This window comes from Neofelis nebulosa, chromosome 6 (genome assembly GCF_028018385.1).
Source record: "Neofelis nebulosa isolate mNeoNeb1 chromosome 6, mNeoNeb1.pri, whole genome shotgun sequence".
NCBI classification, from domain to species: Eukaryota; Metazoa; Chordata; class Mammalia; order Carnivora; family Felidae; genus Neofelis; species Neofelis nebulosa.
Genome location: NC_080787.1, coordinates 129913561 through 129932669, shown reverse-complemented (window position 1 = coordinate 129932669; position 19109 = coordinate 129913561). Strand labels below are relative to the sequence as shown.

Here is a 19109-nt window from a genome sequence, read left to right as displayed (position 1 = left end):
GCTCTTGGAAGATGACTTCAAGTAATAAATTGTCACCAAACATGGACATGAAACTTAAAAAAAAAAAAAAACAGTCGGGAGGAGGAAAAAATGAACAAGCTGAAAACAAGTCCATTTTGGGAAGGTTCTGCATGTCCCGGTGAAGGGAGCTTTTCACTTTAAAGGACAAGCTGCTCATCTGATATGTGTTTCTTCGTTCGTGGCCCTTAATATAGAATTCTACAATGTGAAAATAGGAAGCCAGATTTATCTGGCTTTTGCTCTAATGGTACTAAACTGCCTGGAAATTGCAGTGCATGCTGTCTCAAGTTCCAAACATTAAAAGAAAAGCTCTACTACCAACCCCCTTTCTAAAGTTTTATACGAGGCTCCAGACTTTGTGGATGTTCAAGAGCAAATCAGGGCAAATACAGGAAATGCATAGATAGTTTAGTGGCTTCAGGCTTCCCAATTATATTAAAACGTTGAAAAGATGCTTTGGCAGATTCATTGCCTCTGCTGTTACAAGTCATAAATTCCAACGTGTTGGTGTCAGACTGTGTCGATTGCACTCATTTATTAATATTTGGGATCCTATAAATGAGCTTACTGAACGTTAAGTATTACCCATTTACTCCTTTACGGAGGTCTAATATAACTGCTCCAGCCATAGCTTTCAGTCATCTCTGTAAAACCATACATGCATCGCCCCAGGGGAGACTTACATAAGCCCCCTCGGAGGAGAGGGGGGGAGGAGGAAGTAGCAAATTGCAGGATCTGTTGATCTTGGATATCGGTCTCCACAGGAGCTTCCAAATGTGTCTTTGTTTATGTTCTGAGCTCTGGGTTGTTGTGGGGTACAGACCTAAAGAGGAAAGAATTTGTTGCCTCAATAAAAAAAAAAAGTGTGTAATTAAGAGTGGAAGAAAGGTAAGGTGAAAGGAAGTTGAAAGCCTATCTCGGTGTATGCCAAAACATTCACACATTTATGAATTTAAACATTATCTTTCTTTCTTTTTTTTTTTTTTTTTTTTTTAATGTCCGGTCTTCAGTCTTGTATAGTGGTTAACGAATCTCCAGTTCTCCACACAAAGTTAAAAAAAAAAAAAAAAAAAAAAAAAAAAAAAAAAAAAAAAAGGTATGCCAAAGATGCATATAATTCAGACCCAAAAACTACCCTGCATGAACCATCCATATAATTAATGCAGTGTTTCTTGGCTGGTGTTACTGAGGTCTTAATTCGGCACTTTGTGGAACTTACTGTGTAATAGAGAGATCACTGGCTCGGCTTCCTAGCCATGCACTGTGTGTAAATTAGTTGACCTCTCTGACCCTCGGTGTGGTTTTATTAAAATGTGAATTATAAGGAAATATTAAAGTGATGATTAAATAAATGGAAAAAAAATTAAGCAACCAGCACACCTCTAAAATGCAGGTTCCTCCCCCACCTCTCCCTCCTCTTCCCTCTTTAAGAGCTATATACACATTTTTAATAAGAAATGTTATAAGTGATCAGAGCAATTATCCAGAAAGCATAACGTTTCATTGCAGATACTGTTAGCGCACTCCACATGTTATGGGGCACGAGTAAATGGAACACCACTTTGGCCGCTGAATCCTCCGGGCAGAGGGTGAGGGGAGCAGGAAGGAGGGTAACAATGGGTTTACCAATGTTCCCCGGGCAGTCTAGCCACTCCATTCGTGAAGCTCCATGGTGTTTCTTCCTGGACTCCAACCAGGCAGAAAGTGATTCTCTCAGTCCAAACAAGTTTAATGGCCCTACTCTCCTCATACTGCCTCACAGTAGGACACAGAAGACTCCTGAGGAAGGAACCAGCATTTCCCTGGATAATACAGAAAGCAAGAGAGTCACATGTCACATAGCATATTGGAAGGTAGCAAAGCCTCCTCAGCAGCATTGCATTAAAAGGATTCAACTTCTATTCAGCCTTGAGTATTTGCCTAAGTAAACACCAAGAAAGTGACATGAACAGTAATAAGCTCCAGTATCTGTTCAATTCCAGTTCAGAATCATGAAATAGAGAATTACACAAAAGCACACATGCATTCCCTCCTGTCCCCCATGCACCCACGCGTGCACACATATTGGACAATAAAGGAACAGAAATTTGGACTATTTCAGAACACAGACAAGTGTTCTGTGTCTTCACCATAAGCTTAGTGGAGATAGATAGATGAGGTATATCAGAACTTCATTATAGAACATTCTAAATCTGTGACACATATTTATGCTTTTCAAGTGTGTAACATGCACGTAATTCTCCTTCATTTCTTCCCCCAGTATTTTTTTTCTCTGAGCTAAAGGAGGGCATGAGCTTTGTCTTTTTTTCCATAGTTTTTTTTAAGAACATTTTCTCAATCGGCTCTGTTTCTATATGTCTTTGCTTCAGTTGACTGAAGCAAGCACACTTTGAAGGTTAATATGGTAGCCTATTGAGACGTATCACTATGAAAGGTAAAGATATTGGCTATGTTTGTACAGGTATCTACACCAGGGTGAAAGTGAGTAAATCTCTGTCTTCCCTTAGTATAGATTGGTAATTTTTGAATTTATCTAAACTGATCTTACATTAACTTAGGTTTTCAACCTATTCTCCTCCCAGGCAATGAGTTCCATACTATTGTTCTCCTTTCTCCAAAATAATACAGTTAATTTTTGTTAGAATTCACCATAAACAATTCACCAAAATTTAATTCACCTCCTTCTACAAAATACAATAACATCAAAATGTTATCTTCATTGATATGACGACTTTCTTTTACTTTTTCCAAAGTTGAAACTTTACTCCTTCCCTTTTGTTGTGACCTTCCAAAGAACCATAGTGGCCCAGTCACCATGATTTCTTCTTACAAAAACCACATTTTTCCCCATTAGGTCATGTATGTTTGACCACTAATTGATGACTCCATCATAACTTCCAGTGGGTGGTGTAGGGACTTGAGGAAGAACTACCAGTTTCCTCATAGAAAGGAATTTCATTAACAATCCCCCCAAATTTCCTTCCATCTGTAACAAAAGTGCCACAATTTAGCCCCTAACACTCAAACCACTTTTGATTATTAAAATAATGCCCTAATACATATGTCAAAACCCACATAATGTACAACACCAACAGTGAACCCTAACGTAAGCTATAGACTTTGGGGGATAATGATGTGACAGTGCAGGTTCATCAGTCATAACAAATACAACATTCCAGTGAATGACGTAGATTGGGGGAGGCTAGGCATATATGGGACAAAGGGCATATAGGAAATCTCCGTACTTTCTCAATTTTCCTGTGAACCTCAAACTGCTCTAAAAAGTTACTCTATTGGAGCACCTGCGTGGTTAAGTTGGTTAAGCATCCAACTCTTGATCTCAGCTCAGGTCATGATCTCATGGGTTCGTGGGATAGAGCCCCACCTCAGGCTCTGCACTGACATCCAAAACCTGCTTAGGATTCTCTGTCTCCCTCTCTCACTGACCTGCCCCTGCTCATGCTCTCTCTGTCCCTAAATAAATAAATAGATAGATAGATAGATAAACAAATCTATTAAAAATAAAAACTTACATAGAACATGAACAGCAGACACTGTTTGGAGCACTTTATATATTTTATGAAACTGAATTTATATAATCTTCATAACTGCTTTCTGAGAGAGACATTAATACTCATCTCCCCTTTTTGATGAGGAGGAGACCGCAGCAGAGAAAGATTAACAGAACCCAAATGGCACAACTGCAAAGTGTCCGAGCCCACAGCTGGTGTAGCCTATGTACCCATCGTTACACTGTTGGATTACTTCTCAGTCATGCATGATCAAGTCCCCCCTCACACATTTCACCTCTCCACCCCAATCACACTCCCTTAAACTCTTAGCTGCAGTTGCCTTCATAGAAGAACTGTATACTTTAGATAAATATATTCTTAACAATTCTGCGTGTGTCAATCTCAAAGATATGCTTCATAACGAAAAGGGGAAGTGAAACAGTCTGTAATGGTTTTCTCAGTCAAGATGAATATAAGGAGTCATTCCAGTTTTTCATTTGCATCAGAATCAGCAGATTGCCTCACTAGGTCTTTGGCTAACTGCCCAAATCTGAAGTATTACGCAAATTTGTATTTACTGAGTTAGCACCTTATTGCCTTGGTTGTCCCATGGTTGTTTTGGGAGGTTTTTATTTTCTTCTTTTACATTTTCTGTTTTAAGAGTTGTGTCCTTCTAAAAACAAACAAACAAGCAAAGGGTCAAAAATAAAAATAAAAACAGAAAAGAATCAATATTTTTTTAAAGTTTTGTCAAGATAGAGACAACTAAATTGTTTTGATAGTCAGGGTGCCATAGATGAGAGAACTTTCAAAAGAATCACTATTTGTTCCCAGAGTTCAAGTTTCTTTTTGAGTAGTTTCATGAAAATTATTTTTTAAATATATATATATATATATATATATATATATATATACATACATACACATACATACATGCAGGGTTATGTTCTGAATGTCATACACACATGCAAAAGTCACTTTACAAGGAGAGTTGCTTGGATGCAAGAAGAATCTCACAGAATACAAATGAACTTGGAGGAATTAGTAATACTTTGAAAACAATAGGGAAATGACAGTAAGAGTTAAAGACGTAATAGAAATCTGTCTTTGACGGAAATAGTTTCTAAGAGAAATGTAAGCATCTGCTGGCAGCTTTTAAAATTATTAATGATTACTGAAATTGAGAAATGCCAACAGTATGGAGTGAATAAAAGCTACTTCCCTAACGAGGTTTCATAAGATGAGCAATTGTTTTGTACATGCTCTAGATTTTACTTTTATATTTAAGGATTAAAAAATAAAACAGTGCAAAGAGTGTTTAAATATAAAAAAGAAGACTTGTGGCAAATTCAGATTATGATATAATTGACCATTAAAATAGGAATGCCTTCTTTAACCAGAAAAATGAATAACTTGTGTTCTCTGTGGCATGTTTTTGCAAAGAAAAAGTGGAAAGAATGTTTACTTGAAATGATGTTGATCTTTAGTGTTGAAGTTTACAGAAGAGAAAAATATAGAAATAATGTGTGCATGGACAGCCCCAGGATGCATACAGTGGGTGCATTGTGTTCTCTCGGGTTACATAACTGCTTTGAAAGTTTTCTTTTCTGTGTCATCAAGGAAGAATTTTGGGCCCTGCCAGGACACTCTACCATTTGGCCCTGTAGACTCCAAGCATGCCTGGAGACATGTGCCAATTGGTTGTTGGTTTTTGAAGAGCGTTCTGATTTCCGTGGAGTTACCCCACTGGACTCGGAAGAGTCTGACCCACATGTCACATTCCAGCTGTTGGCTTGTTTGTTTTTAATCTCAATCTAGTTTAATTGGAATAAGGTGAGTCACCTTGCAGGTATGTCGGCTGACACGTGTCGTAGAAACTGATTAAAGGGGTTGGACTTGAAATTGAACAGATAAGACTGTAATTTAATGCGCCTCCTAGGAACTGCATTTTGTTTTTGTCCTTGTTTTCTCTACTTACCTTGTAAACAGATTCCTTAAACTTTACACTGTGAATTTGGGGATGCCTGGGTGACTCAGTCAGTTAACCATCTGACTTTGGCTCAGGTCATGATCTCACAGTTCTTGAGTTCGAGCCTCACACTGGGCTCTGTGCTGACAGCTCAGAGCTGAAGCCTGCTTCGGATTTTGTTTGTCCCTTTCCCTCTGCCCCTCCCCTGCTTATGCTCTCTCTCTTTCAAAAATAAATAAACATTAAAAGAAATTTTAAAAAAGTAACAGTATACTACGAATCTTAATCTTTGGCACACATAGAGCTTTTCTTCTGTGAAACAGGGTTACTTGGGATGTAGTCAGTATCTGAATTCCCATCTTTATCATCAGAACACTTATAATGTGTCAGGTAGTATTCAACGTGCTTTCATAGATTACCTCACTTAATCATGGAAGCACCCATATGAATTCGTTTCTATGGTTTTATCCTTCTTTATGAAGAGGAAACAAACACAAAAAGGCTAAGTGACTTTCCCAAGAACATCCAGTTAAGATGGGGAAGAGACAAGGTATAGATGTCAACGCAATCACAGAACACAACCAACTTGTCTTGCAATGTGAAAATTATTCACTGAATCAACATAAAGGAAATAAACTATTATCCTAGCTGATTTGGTAATTACTCATGTCCAAAATAGTTATCAAGCCGTTTGGGTTGAAATAATTTAATGAAATTAAAAAAAATTTTTTTAGGATTATTTATTTTGAAAGAACAAGAGAAGGGAGAGGTAGAGAAAGAGAAAGAGGGAGAGAATTCTGAGCTGGCTCCCCACTGTCAGTGAAGAGTATGACATAGGGCTCAAGGCTTCAAATCATGAGATCATGACCTGTGCTGAAACCAAGAGTCAGACGCTTAACCGACTGAGCCACCCAGGTGCCTCAAAATAATTTAATGAGCTTTTAATGGTAGAACCCCTCCCCTCAAGATAACAATAAATTCCTAAAACCTGGATGAACAAATAAAAATAGGAGAAAAAATTAGGTATTTTAGTCATTTGTGATTATGGTCTCAATTTCAAATTTCAGAAAGCCATAACTAATAATAAGTTGTACAACATTCACAGTTCTTAAAGCAGACCAGGATGGCTAGACAAAAGTTGATTAAAAATAACAACAGAACACATCAATTCTCACTCAAAGTAAATATGCTTTCTTAAGATATCTCTATATATTTTAAATTATATCTGATTAGAGAGATGTTACTCAATATATTTTAAAGAGGCTGGTCATAACCAAAATACTTCTGAGGTCATCATATTAAATTTCAATATTTTTTTTTATATGCACAGACTTCTAGGATATCTTTTCCATTTAATTTAGATCATCTAGTACCCAGACCATGCTATGATACAGAAGTGATCTGAGCATAAGAGAAAAGATCCTTCCTTCCTCAGAGTTCCTCCTGGAGGGCCTAGGAAATAATCCCCAGGTGGGGAAACCCAAGGACTGACAGCAATGTGGTGCTTGAAGGTCAAAAATAAATCTCCTTAAGGGAGAACTGGAAAAAATCAGAGAGGGAGAAGGGAAAGGGCCAGGGAGAGGAAAAAGGAGGAACTGAGGTTTGAGGCAGCAAAGGAGTATGGGAAGAAAGCAGAGGAGCAGGAGGGAAAAAGGAGTAATGGAGGAAAATGGAGGCCAAAGGAAGAGAAAGGAGAGGAGGACAGAGAGGTAAGCACAGTTTCATTTTCTTTCCCCATCAATGAGCTAGCTTAAAACCCAAAATCAGACACTGTGAAACTAAAAATTTCAGGAGATAGGGAAATACTTGTAAATCATTTAAAAATAATAACAGCTTCCTGCCATGATAGTAGAGGCTATAGATCCCAACTCCCCTAACCGATTTCAAATGTCTCTTTCGAGAAGGTGAGTAAACATATCTATCTTCCCCATGAAAAAAATTCCCATTCCTAATGGAACTGAATGGGGTTGAAGGCATTTATTATATATTCCACTTTCTTTGTATCTTCTCCAGCCCAAACTAGTCATAAGCAAGCTTAGAGATTGTTAGACTCTGCCTCGTCACACATATAACCAACTTTTACAAAATGTGAGTGAAAGCTAGTATGTTGTTAGTGGCCTCTTGTGCACATAAACGATTCACCACAAAAAGGCAAGCAAAAATAGCTTCTCATGAGTTTACAGAACACTGGAATCTTATTTCTGAAATAGTAATAGCACATCTGAAATAGTGATAACATTTGGATGTTCTATAAATGCCAAATAAAGCCATGGTGGTGACTACGTACGTGTGATCTGCATATGTGTGTACATGTACGTATCCCACTTAAAAAGGAAGATCAGAAAAGCTAAAAATATCCTGATGACAGCTGAGGAGCTGGTTGTTGCCTTCCCCTGTAACAATGGAAATGCCAAGAGGAGAGGAATTACTCAGCTTTGGAGGGGTGATGTGGCTTAATAAAATCAGTTTAGAAGAGGAAACTTAAGCCTATCTGGGGATCTCCCTCCCAATGAAAACTATTAGATAATGGAACCACCTCTCAAGAAAAATGCTAGAAATCCATTTAAAACTCAGCTGGCCACTACAAGGCATTGTGTTGTCCCAGACTTCATGCCCTTTGATGTCCAAACACTTTTATTTGATAAAATGTGTTCAAATCCCTCTACGAGGACTATGTATAAAGAGAGATCATATATTCATATACATATATTGTGTAAATATAAGAATGCACACATCATTTATAGATGCACATATGTACATATAGTCTGTGCATATATATTGTTATATATGTGAATATATAGATACATGTATATACATGTATATACAATATATACATCTGTGTATGGGTGTGTAAATACAGATATACACACACACACACACACACACACACAGGCTTACATACATACACATATATTGTCTCTCTCTAGTCCGTGTGTGTGTTTGTATACCTCACACACACAGATTACATGCAGACTATGTTTTTGTATGTATATAACACATATATATGTGTGTGTGTGTGTGTGTGACTATATATATATGTGTGTGTATATATATATATGTGTGTGTGTGTGTACATATATATACATGTGTGTGTGTATATATATATATATATGAGAATATATATATTCTCTCAAAGAGAGAACTTTGAGATTCAAGGCTCTTTTGTGTATATCTGTTTTTAAACTTGCAGCTCCCAAATGAAAACACTAAAAGCTGTGATCGATGAATATTTAAGAAATATGCTAAGATGCATATTTTCCTTATTACTCTGATTATAATTTTCCTCATTACTCTAATTATACCCTGAAAGTCAGAATTGACCAGGTTTGCATTTCGTTTCAGTTAGTGCTTGCAGCTTCTGAGAACAAGCCCAAAGATTAATCTAAAATTCCAATAAAAGCAACAGAAAAAAGTACAGATGACAAATTGAAAATGCTCAGACTCAGAGTGAGAACTTCAGGTTCAATGACCTAACTTTTCCTTGAGAAGGGAACAATTGCTTTGAGCAAACCTCTGCCCCCACCGAATGACGCAGCTACTTCCTCCTAAACATAGATCACATTATCAGCGTTGCCAAATATATCAACAACCGCCTGGCCGTTGAATACCATGTTTATCGAATGGACCATAACAGACAGCAAGAACAAGCACGGTTGGAGGCGGTGATCTCTACAAGTATTTTCCAAACCAGCAAAATTCTTTATTTTTCATTTTTCTTTGCTCAATTAAGGGAAAGAGGGTTATAAAGCAAAACAGATACAAGAGAAGCACAGTTTAGATACCTCCTCTGAAACCCTTTCTCTGGGCCAACATGTAAAGTAATTATGGAGAGTTAGATTTTCACGTCTTCGCATAGCAACATGGACAGGGGGGACAGAGGGCCATGGAGTGGAGTTTATATTGGCCAGCCAACCAAATCCACTTTGAACTGCATAGAGAAAATTCCTAAGGACCCAGAGATAAATTCTCAACTTTTCCCCTCTACATAATGAAAGAATTCAAAGCTGAGTGTTTGGATGGGGTCAAGAGGGGTTTTATGTAACTATTTGTGAGACAAAAATGAATACAAGTTTACAAATTGTTTCACATTGTTTAATTTTAAAAATAAGACAAATTGGTTGCAAAGTATTCAGGAAACAGGTAATTCAAAAGGAGAAAATCACATGTAATCCTACAATGCAGAGCAAGCAAACACTTTAAAGATTTTGATTCATGTTTTTCCAATCTATATCCCGAAAACAGATATTTCAAAAACAAAAAGAGAATCATTTTGCACATGTAACTTTGTGCCCTGCTTTTCTCATGACACTATATTGTGACCATATATTTCAGGTAGTATTTATGTAAAACACCTTTCAACTGCTATTTGACACTCATACAGCATTGTCCCTCATTCACAGACTTAATTCTCTATTGCTGTTATCAGTGGTTTGCTGTCATTAACCGTCTGTGTTGTGAATCCTTACATTTTCCGCTTACGTACATCCATAAATATTTCTCTAGAATAATTTATTTGAAATCTGTCAAAAGGTAAAATCTCCAAGACTTTGTCATATAAACAGTTAAAATATACTTTAGAAAGTTTGCAATAACGTTTTCCTTTCTACCAGCGGGTTTGTTTATTGTGGTTTTCGGCAGAGTACTTCTTTGTGTGTTTGTTTGGTTGGTTTCTTACTTACTCGAACCCATCAATATTCTTTTAGGGTTGCTTTCATGAGTTCATGTTTAGAAAAGCTTTTCCTATCCAAGAATACTAAAGTACTGTATACAGAAATAAATCACCAGAGTAAGTTGGAATTTTTAAGGTGAACTTTCATTTTCTTCAAGTCTCTATACCTTTTTAAACATTGAACTGATACTAGAATTTATGTTGATTGTATGAGATAAAAGTCGACCAATATTCTGAATACATTTATTTAATAAGCCATCCTGCCCTCACCGACTTGATGTGCTACCTCATAGAATTATTATATGCACATTATTTTTTAGTTAATTCAATCTGTAAAGTTATCACAACCTCATTCTCACTTCTCTGGAAAGACCCAGGAGTAGCGATTATTTCATCTGTGTAGAAGTAGCTAAAGTCGAGCAGACTTTCATGTTCTACGTTTGTTTTCTCGGTTAAAAAAAATAAAATAAAAAATCAGGAGCGCCTGGGTGTCTCCATTGGTTAAGTGTCCAGCTGTTGACTTCGGCTCAGGTCATGATCTCACGGTTCGTGTGTCTGAGCCCCATATCGGGCTCTGTGCTGACAGTGGGAAGCCTGCTTGGGATTCTCTCTCTCTCTCCCTCTCTCTCTCTCTCTCTCTCTGCCCCTCCCCTGCTTATGCACTCTGTCTCTCTCTCGAAATAAAGAAACTTAAAACCAAATCAAAGGTTAATCTCTCCTCAAAATCTTAATCCTATTCATGATTGAGATGAACATAGAAATCAGTAGATGAAATCAAGAGAGGGTTATGCAGCCCAACTAGAGAGCCAAACTGCACGAGGAAAATACATGCTTAATCAAAGGACGGGGAAGATCTCAGTGCTTCTTCCTGCTTCCCTGTCCTTTTGTGATATTGCATTTAATGCAGGTGTTTTCAAAGTGAAGTTCCCAGACCAGCAGCATTGCCAGGGAACTTGTTAGACCTCTTGAATCAGCAATTCTGGGTGTTGGGCCCAGCAAGCCATGTTTTACCCAGCCCCGCAGGTCACACCGAGGGACACATAAGTTTGAACTACTGATTTAAAAGGACTTTGTCAGGAAAGAATCTGAACATAACCCACATAAAATATGATATCTATATGAGATCCCAGCCTTCACCTGGATATGCAATGCAGACCTTTCTTCATTTGCCCTTCCCCATTTATTAAGTATGTAGCCATTTATTAAACATGTTTTATGGGCCCAGACTAGGGCTGGGTGCTGAGTATGAATGCTAAATAAGCCAAACCCTTTGCCTTCAGAAAATTTACCGTAAATTTTATAGTAAATATATATATATATATATATATATATACACACACACACACATATATAATGCTCACAACTATTTACTATAAAATAATACTATATATATTTTGTTCTGTCTGAAAAAAATACCTTATATAGATAAGGAAAAATTCCTTATAGATAAGGAAAGAAAACTCATCTATTAATTTCTCATTTGTCATTTTTTATCTACATGACTAGTTAAAATAAATATAAGTAGTCTGCTTCTTCAAATAGAAGCTTTTCTGTTGAAAGCACAATGCTATGATCATTTGCAAGATGAGATCCTATAAAAATAATATTAAAAGTATTTTTAATTAGAAATGAAAAAGAACCACACATGGAACCATGCTAAAATATAAAATAGTTAGGAAAAAGCCCAGGTAAGCAAGAGCTATTTTAAAGAGTAGATAACTAAAAAAGCAGAGGCTAACACGTAAGTTTGAAAGGATAGTACTGTAATCCCTCCCCACCCTGCATCCATGTGGGGTAACCTTTCAAAGACCCCCAGTTCATGCCTGAAATTGCAGATGATACTGAACCCCACACATACTATGTTTTTCCTAGACATGCATACCGATGATAAAGTTTCATTTACAAATTAGGCACACTAAGAGATTAATAATGACCAGTAATGAAATAGAACAATTATAACAATAGGGGTACTTGGGTGGCTCAGGCGGTTAAGCTTTTTGACTCTTGGTTTCCACTCAGGTCATGATCTCACGGTTTGTGAGTTTGAGCACCACATCAGTCAGCGCAGAGCCTGCTTGGGATTCTCTCTCTCTCCCTCTCTCTGCCTCTCTCTCTCATAATAAATAAATAAACTTAAAAAAAGAACAATTATAACAATATACTGTAATGAGGTCTGTGGACGTGGTCTCTCTCTGCCTCACATATCTTATTGTACCCTTCTTCACGTGCTTATGTGAGATGACAAAATGCCTACATGATGAGATGATGCGAGGTGAGTGACATAGGCATTGTGACATAGTGGTAGGCTTCTAATGACCTTCTTAATGATACATCAGAAAGAGGATCATCTGCTTCCAGAGCACGGTCGACCAGAGGAATAAAACTGTAAACAGTGGAACTATGGATAAGCAGGAGACTAACTGTCATTGCAATGAATATTAACCAAGGTATAATTGAAAGGTTTACCTCTTGGAAGCGAGAAAAGCCAGATGTGATGTAAGAGATAGTAAAACAGTAACAAGGTAGAAGACCTGAGGAGTGAATATAAATAATAAAAGCAGAAAGCAGGATGATCTTGAGTATTTTTAAAGCCAAGAAAAAGAAAGAGGTAACCACAATTATTATTGTTTAATTTTTTTATTAGTTTTCTTTATTTTTGAGAGGCAGAGAGAGACAGAGCACGTGTGGGGGAGGGACAGAGAGAGAGGGAGACACAGAATCCGAAACAGGCTCCAGGCTCTGAGCTGTCAGCACAGAGCCCGACGTGGGGCCCGAACTCGCAAACCGTGAGATCATGACCTGAGCCGAAGTCGGGCGCTCAACCGACTGAGCCACCCAGGGGCCCCCACAATTATTTTTTAAAAGGAGGACTAACAGGTTGGTTATGTTAAACCATGAGTTTCTCTTCTCTAAGTCTGTGACTCCTTCCACAGTGAGTGAAGCAATCACCTTTCCTCTGATACCAAATCTCCACCTTCCCTTCAGGCTCCACTCAGGACACACTTTCCCTGACACGCTTCTTCCTCCCCTTGACTCCACAGTCAAGGTCTCTTATTCCAACAACTCTTTTAATAAAGACAGGAGACCCAGTGCTATTTTAATATTCCAGTACAGATTTGTGAGTGGCATAGTGATGTAACTCGCCTTGTGTCACGGCAGAATGACACAAAAGGGGGATGTTCTCCAGAATGTTCTGGTAGCAACTTCCCACAGGGTATTTCCATTATCTGGGGGGAAAAAAATTCTCCCAATCAAATCTCATCATCTTTCTTTATCGGTCAATATGCTTTCCCTTCCTCACTTATGCAACTCCCACACATTCTTCAGTTAAAACTTCGAGTGTCAGTTCAGCCACAAAGTCCATTCTGGACAGTTCAAATTAGAAGTTATCACTTCTCCAACTTCCCTCATCACTCATGTGTTACAATTATAATTTTATATATATTTATGTAATTAAAGTCTATTTACTCCACTTGACCCTTCTCTCCTGTCTATGTTTGTCCACTTTTGAAACATCAGCCCCCTTTCTAGCATGTGGTAGGTGTTAACAAAATAATTAAATATTTGTTGAATGAATAAATGACTGTTTGAGACCTTGAACAAGAGAAGTAACCCTCTTTCCCCTTAAGATCTTACTTATTATCCTTTCAGTCTAGAATAACTTTTTTCTGAAATCCGTGTCTTAGTTTTACAATTTTATTAGCAGCATTTGTCTAATTATCAATGGGGGTATTTCACCTGTTATTATAATACAATAAGACCCTTCTGCCCCACCCCCTGTATGTTCTTATTTACTTCTTGTTCTCCCCACCCTTCTAAAAGAATAAACCTTTATGAAGACAAGGACTTCTTTTTTTTAATCCTGAAACAGGTTTTTATTAAACAGCAAAGCAAAATTGTGACACAATTTTAAATGTTTGCATATTAGGCCACAAAAGGGATGCAAAATGTTTGCAATGTGGCTATTTTCTATATTTATGTAGCTAAAGTCATACATCAAATCTTGCATCAATACAAACATAAGATTATTCCATAGTTAAAAGTAGCCCACATCTAACAACCATAAGTTGTACTCATGGATCCCTTTTTCTATTTAACATTTTCACATTATTTTGTGATACTAATGCCCTTACCTAATGGGATCTACAAGCTAAAGTTTAAAAAATTGTCAAAGAATGACTAAAAGTCTGCAAGGTAGTAGGGTTCACAGAAAATTTGGGGAGAAGTAATGAGATAAAATAACAAGAAAGTATCAATTAGTACATGTGTAAAACTCTCCCATTTTATTCATGATTTTGACACTAATATACTCTCAAGGGATTTTGCAGAAGTTGAGCTGCCAGGTACTACAAATAAACCTTGAGACCAAACTCTTGTGACCATTCTCTTCTAGATGTGGTTTACATAAGGTTAGTCAAACTTAATCCACTTTCATATATGTTCCCCAAAGATCTCCTCTGTGCCAGAGATAACACAGATTTGGAGTAAAAACATTTGGAGTTGGTTACTACTGTTTACCAAGCACTTTTTCCAACCTATTTCTATTTTTCCTCAAAATTTTACATTTCAAACACACGCACAACCAGCACTCATTTTCTCAGATACCAAGGGGATTATTTTAGGCGAAGGAAGTTTTTAACAACAAATCTTCCCAAATTTACAGCTCAGTTTCAAGAAAAATCTTCATTTTGACACCCTCTGTTTTTAATTGATTAAAGAGAAACCAACAATCCTGTTTTATTACTCCATGTAACGAGCTCTAACTGAGCAAGTACCTTATTTTGGTTATGTTTTAACAATTAGAGGTTAGGCTGCTCTCATAGATGATTAACTACTGAAATTTTATAAATGTGAAACCAATTTTTTTTTCCTTAGGAGAAGGGAAATGGGGAGGAGAGAAACAGATGGGGACACCTGGATGGTTCAGTCCATCGAGTGTCCAACTCTTGATTTCAACTCAGGTCATGATTTCACTGCTTGTGCGATCGAGCCTCGCGTCAGGCTCCAGCTAACAGCATAGAGCCTGCTTGGGATTCTGTCTCTCCCTCTTTCTGTCCCTCCTCCACTTGGGCACACATGCATGTTCTCTCTCTCAATAAATAAATAAACTTTAAAAAAAAGAAGCAAATAGAAAAGAGGCACAAGTTGGTGGAAAGGGTAGACAAAGCTGTGCATTCGGTACATGACTTTGGTCACCTTCTCACAACATAATGGTTATTTCCTTGTATTTCTTACTATGCCTATAATAAAAGACAGTGTTAAATCTATAAATCAAAGCAAATTTGAAATACGTTTGTTTTCACGTTTCATAAATAATACACATTACTAATTATAAAGTTCCTACAATACATTTGCACATTTTCATAGACTCATAATACACACTCATGCAAGTCTTCTATTGTGCTCCTAGTTTTGCCCAGATCTGACATTATCTTCATACCCACTCAACGAAGCCACACAAAAAGGTACTATAACATTTGGAATTGATCCAAATGTTAAACAATAAAAAGATTGGCAGCAATCTCATAAAACAGAAAGGAGACGAGTCCCTTACTTTTCTTTTTCTCTTTGTGTCAGCATTTTGAAAAACACTAGAAGATGACATGAGATTTTCTATATAGTGTCCAAGAATTTGGTTTTATGATTTTAGCTTCAGATTTTCTTCCTCAACTGCATATACTCTTCAGATTTTCTTCCTTAACTGCATACACCCTTTAGGCGTGTGTTGGAGTTCCAACACCTGATTGAGAAGGTCTGTGTGTGTGTGTTTTCCCCTCCAGTTCCACCCGCTTTTTAGCACCGACTCCAGCCATGTCAGCATTTATCATCTTGGGTTACAAATTTGGGGGACTTGGCTACAAAATTCTTGATGAATGGTTTGCCTTTGGAGACACCAGGAGGTGGAGGGTGTGGGAGGATACCTCAGGCCCTGACACTTGGACCAACTTGAAAATAAGAATTTTGATTGGTTCCCTGCTATAGTTCCAGTCCCTGGCGCTGTGTTGGAGTAAGTAGGGGGAAGAAAAAGAAGAAACGTTCATCTCTCTTGGGTTGGAATAACTGAAGCAGACCAGCACAGAACAGAGGCACACTAGACTTTTCCAAACTGTCCGTAGCCAAAAGATAAGTGTACCATCCATTTTAGGTCGGTTACAGTAGGAACAACACATATGGGAGTAGCAGGGAGCAGAACAGGGAGGTGATGATAGGGAAATGTGAGGATGTCTCACATCTTTAGCCATTGTAAGCAATGCAGATGACATTTCAAAATTTGGGGAACTGAATAGCATGAGTGGGTAAGGCAGGGAGGACTTATTCAAACATGAGTTAATGACTTATAGCTAAACATAGTATTTTCTGTTAGTTAAGTATGTAAATATAACCCCGGGCACCAGCCCTTACAAGATTTAGGTCCTGGTAGAAAAGAACATTGTCAGGTCCTACATAATAGGTTTAAAAAAAAAGTCCAGATTATCCTCTCACTAAAATGATTTCATCATAAGAGTTACAATCTCACCTCTTCAGACAACAATTTCCACTATGGGTGGTAAGGAGATTGTATATATTGTGACATATATTTTATTTGTTATTGCCCTCTATTATGAGCTCAATGGTGTCACTTTTCCTTCCAAAAGTTATATATTGAAGTCCTAACTGTGCACTACCTCAGAATATGACTGCATGTAGAGATAGGACCTTTAAAGAGGTAATCAAGGTTAAAATGAGTTCATTGGGATGAGCCCTATCCCTTATGACTGGTGTGCTTGTAAGAAGACATTAGGACAGCAACACACGGGGCCAAAAGACCATGTGAATATATAGAGAAAAGGCAGTCATCTACAAGCCAAGGAAAGAGACCTCATAAAAAATCAACCAAGCCTGCTGACACTTCCATCTCAGACTTCCAGCCTCCAGAAGTGTGAGAAAATAAATATCTGGGGGCTCCTGGGTGGCTGGGTTGTTTAAGCATCCGACTTCTGTTCAGGTCATGCTGTCATTGTCCATGAGTTCAAGCCCCACAGAGGGCTCTGTGCTGACAGCTCAGAGCCTGGAGCCCCCTTTGGACTCTCTTCTCCCTCTCTCTGTTACTCCCCTACTCATTCTCTCTCTCTCTCTCTCTCTCTCTCTCTCTCTCTCTCTCAAAAATAAATACACATTACAAATAAATAAATACCTGTTGTTTAAATCACCCGGTCTCTGGTATTTTGTTATGGAAGCTCTAGAAAACTAATATACCCTCCATTTTAAGATGTTTTAATTTAAACAAAAGAACTCAGCAAAGTGTATATGTTCCCAAAGCCCATTTGTTGACTTACTGAATGAGCAAAGAAGAAATAGTCAAAGAATAGATATCAGCAACTATTAACAACAACTGAAATGAACAAAGTGTTTGGAGACTATTCACTGGTGATATATCTGGCTGGGAGAAAAACGTGATTATGCAGACACTGGTTGTCCAGGAAAACACCATATATATTCCACTTCACATAAAGTGATGTCTGAGAGCACATCATTTGTACATACTAATAAAAGGGGAGAAGATACAACTGAATCTAGAGAAGGAAAAAAAAATACATTTCAAAAGAGGGGACCAGTCGTAGAGATTTTAAAACACAGAAAAAGAGGCCAAAAAATAAAATTGTTGTAGGGAGCAGATCATGAAAATGACAATGAAAAAAATAACCTATGGCAGTGATAGAAAAAGGAGTCTAAAACGTAGAGGCAGAAAAGCAAAGAAAAAGAGTTATCACCACATACTCAAGGCAAGGGTATTGTAATTTTTCAAGGGCCCACAGACATCTCTGAAGTTTTAACAGAAAATGTATTGGATTTGAAAATGACAGTTGAAAAATAAAATTTTACAATATATAAAAGTTTACAAGTTTTAATATTACATTCTCCAATCCATTGTATCCTATACCTATATAACAGTTGCATATCAACTTTATATTAAGTTGGGAAAAGGAAACGTTTTAACATGTTTCATGTGATATATGTAGTGAATCTATAATAAGAGCATCACGAACCTTTGAAAGTCTTAAAATTGCCCCAGAGAAAGATGATAAGGCAATGTAGAAAGAGAAGGAAGATATGGTAGAGACAAAATAGCTTTATCGGAGCTATAAAATCATGGGTTCTCTAGCAAACCTTACCGGTGCACTAGACCATTGTTCCTAAGAGAAGATATTGGGAGAGGTAATAATCAATGCTAAGAACTCAGACATTAGGTATGTATCTTATTGTTTGGCAGTATGGTTGCTAAAATATAACCCAAAAGCATGTTCTTACCTCAGCAATTTCTGGGTTTAAACAAGCACAGGGTTAGGTCTAAATAAGGACAAACACTAATTTAATGAACTCAGGGAAAAATCTGCTATCGAAGTGGAAAACATCATTCACCAGTTGCTCGGCATTATGAAGAGAGGGCTATTTTACTTTTTCAAGAGATTAAATCGTCACTTCCTACAGAAATGACCTAATAAAACATATTGCATTGCTCACATCAACATGAATCCATTGTTCAATAAAACACAACCAGATTAGACCATTAAAAAATAGTTTTCCAGGGAATGAAGATAAGCAATTGTGTTGGTATCTTCAGGGAAACTTATATCCTACTTTGAATACAATAAAAGACCATTGATTAACACTTAATTAAAAAGATAAAGCAACACGGTGTGATTTCACACTTGAAAGGAGAATTATGACAACTGAATTTAATGCCAAAATATAGAACTTTATTTTTAATAGGATAGTATGGGAATTTTAGGGAGAGTATAACAAATAATAAAAACCAGTATGCTTATCATATTAATAGGTCATAATAAATTTTTACAACATGCTGCTAGCATGTGAACCTTGAAAGTAAATTTGCCTATATACTATAAAAAAGCCTATGTTTCAATTCTTAGAAAAGAGAAGTCAATTGTTTAAACCA

At 37.2% G+C, this 19109-nt stretch overlaps 1 long non-coding RNA gene across 1 annotated transcript; it reads right to left on the bottom strand.

Annotated features, from left to right (window-relative positions):
• Positions 1-714: 714 nt before the first annotated feature.
• LOC131513520 (uncharacterized) lies at positions 715-4208 on the bottom strand. Its single transcript, XR_009262616.1, has 3 exons — positions 4123-4208; positions 1648-1823; positions 715-844 (listed from the first exon to the last, which is right to left on the bottom strand). It is a non-coding gene; the product is annotated as an uncharacterized LOC131513520 (long non-coding RNA).
• Positions 4209-19109: the final 14901 nt, after the last annotated feature.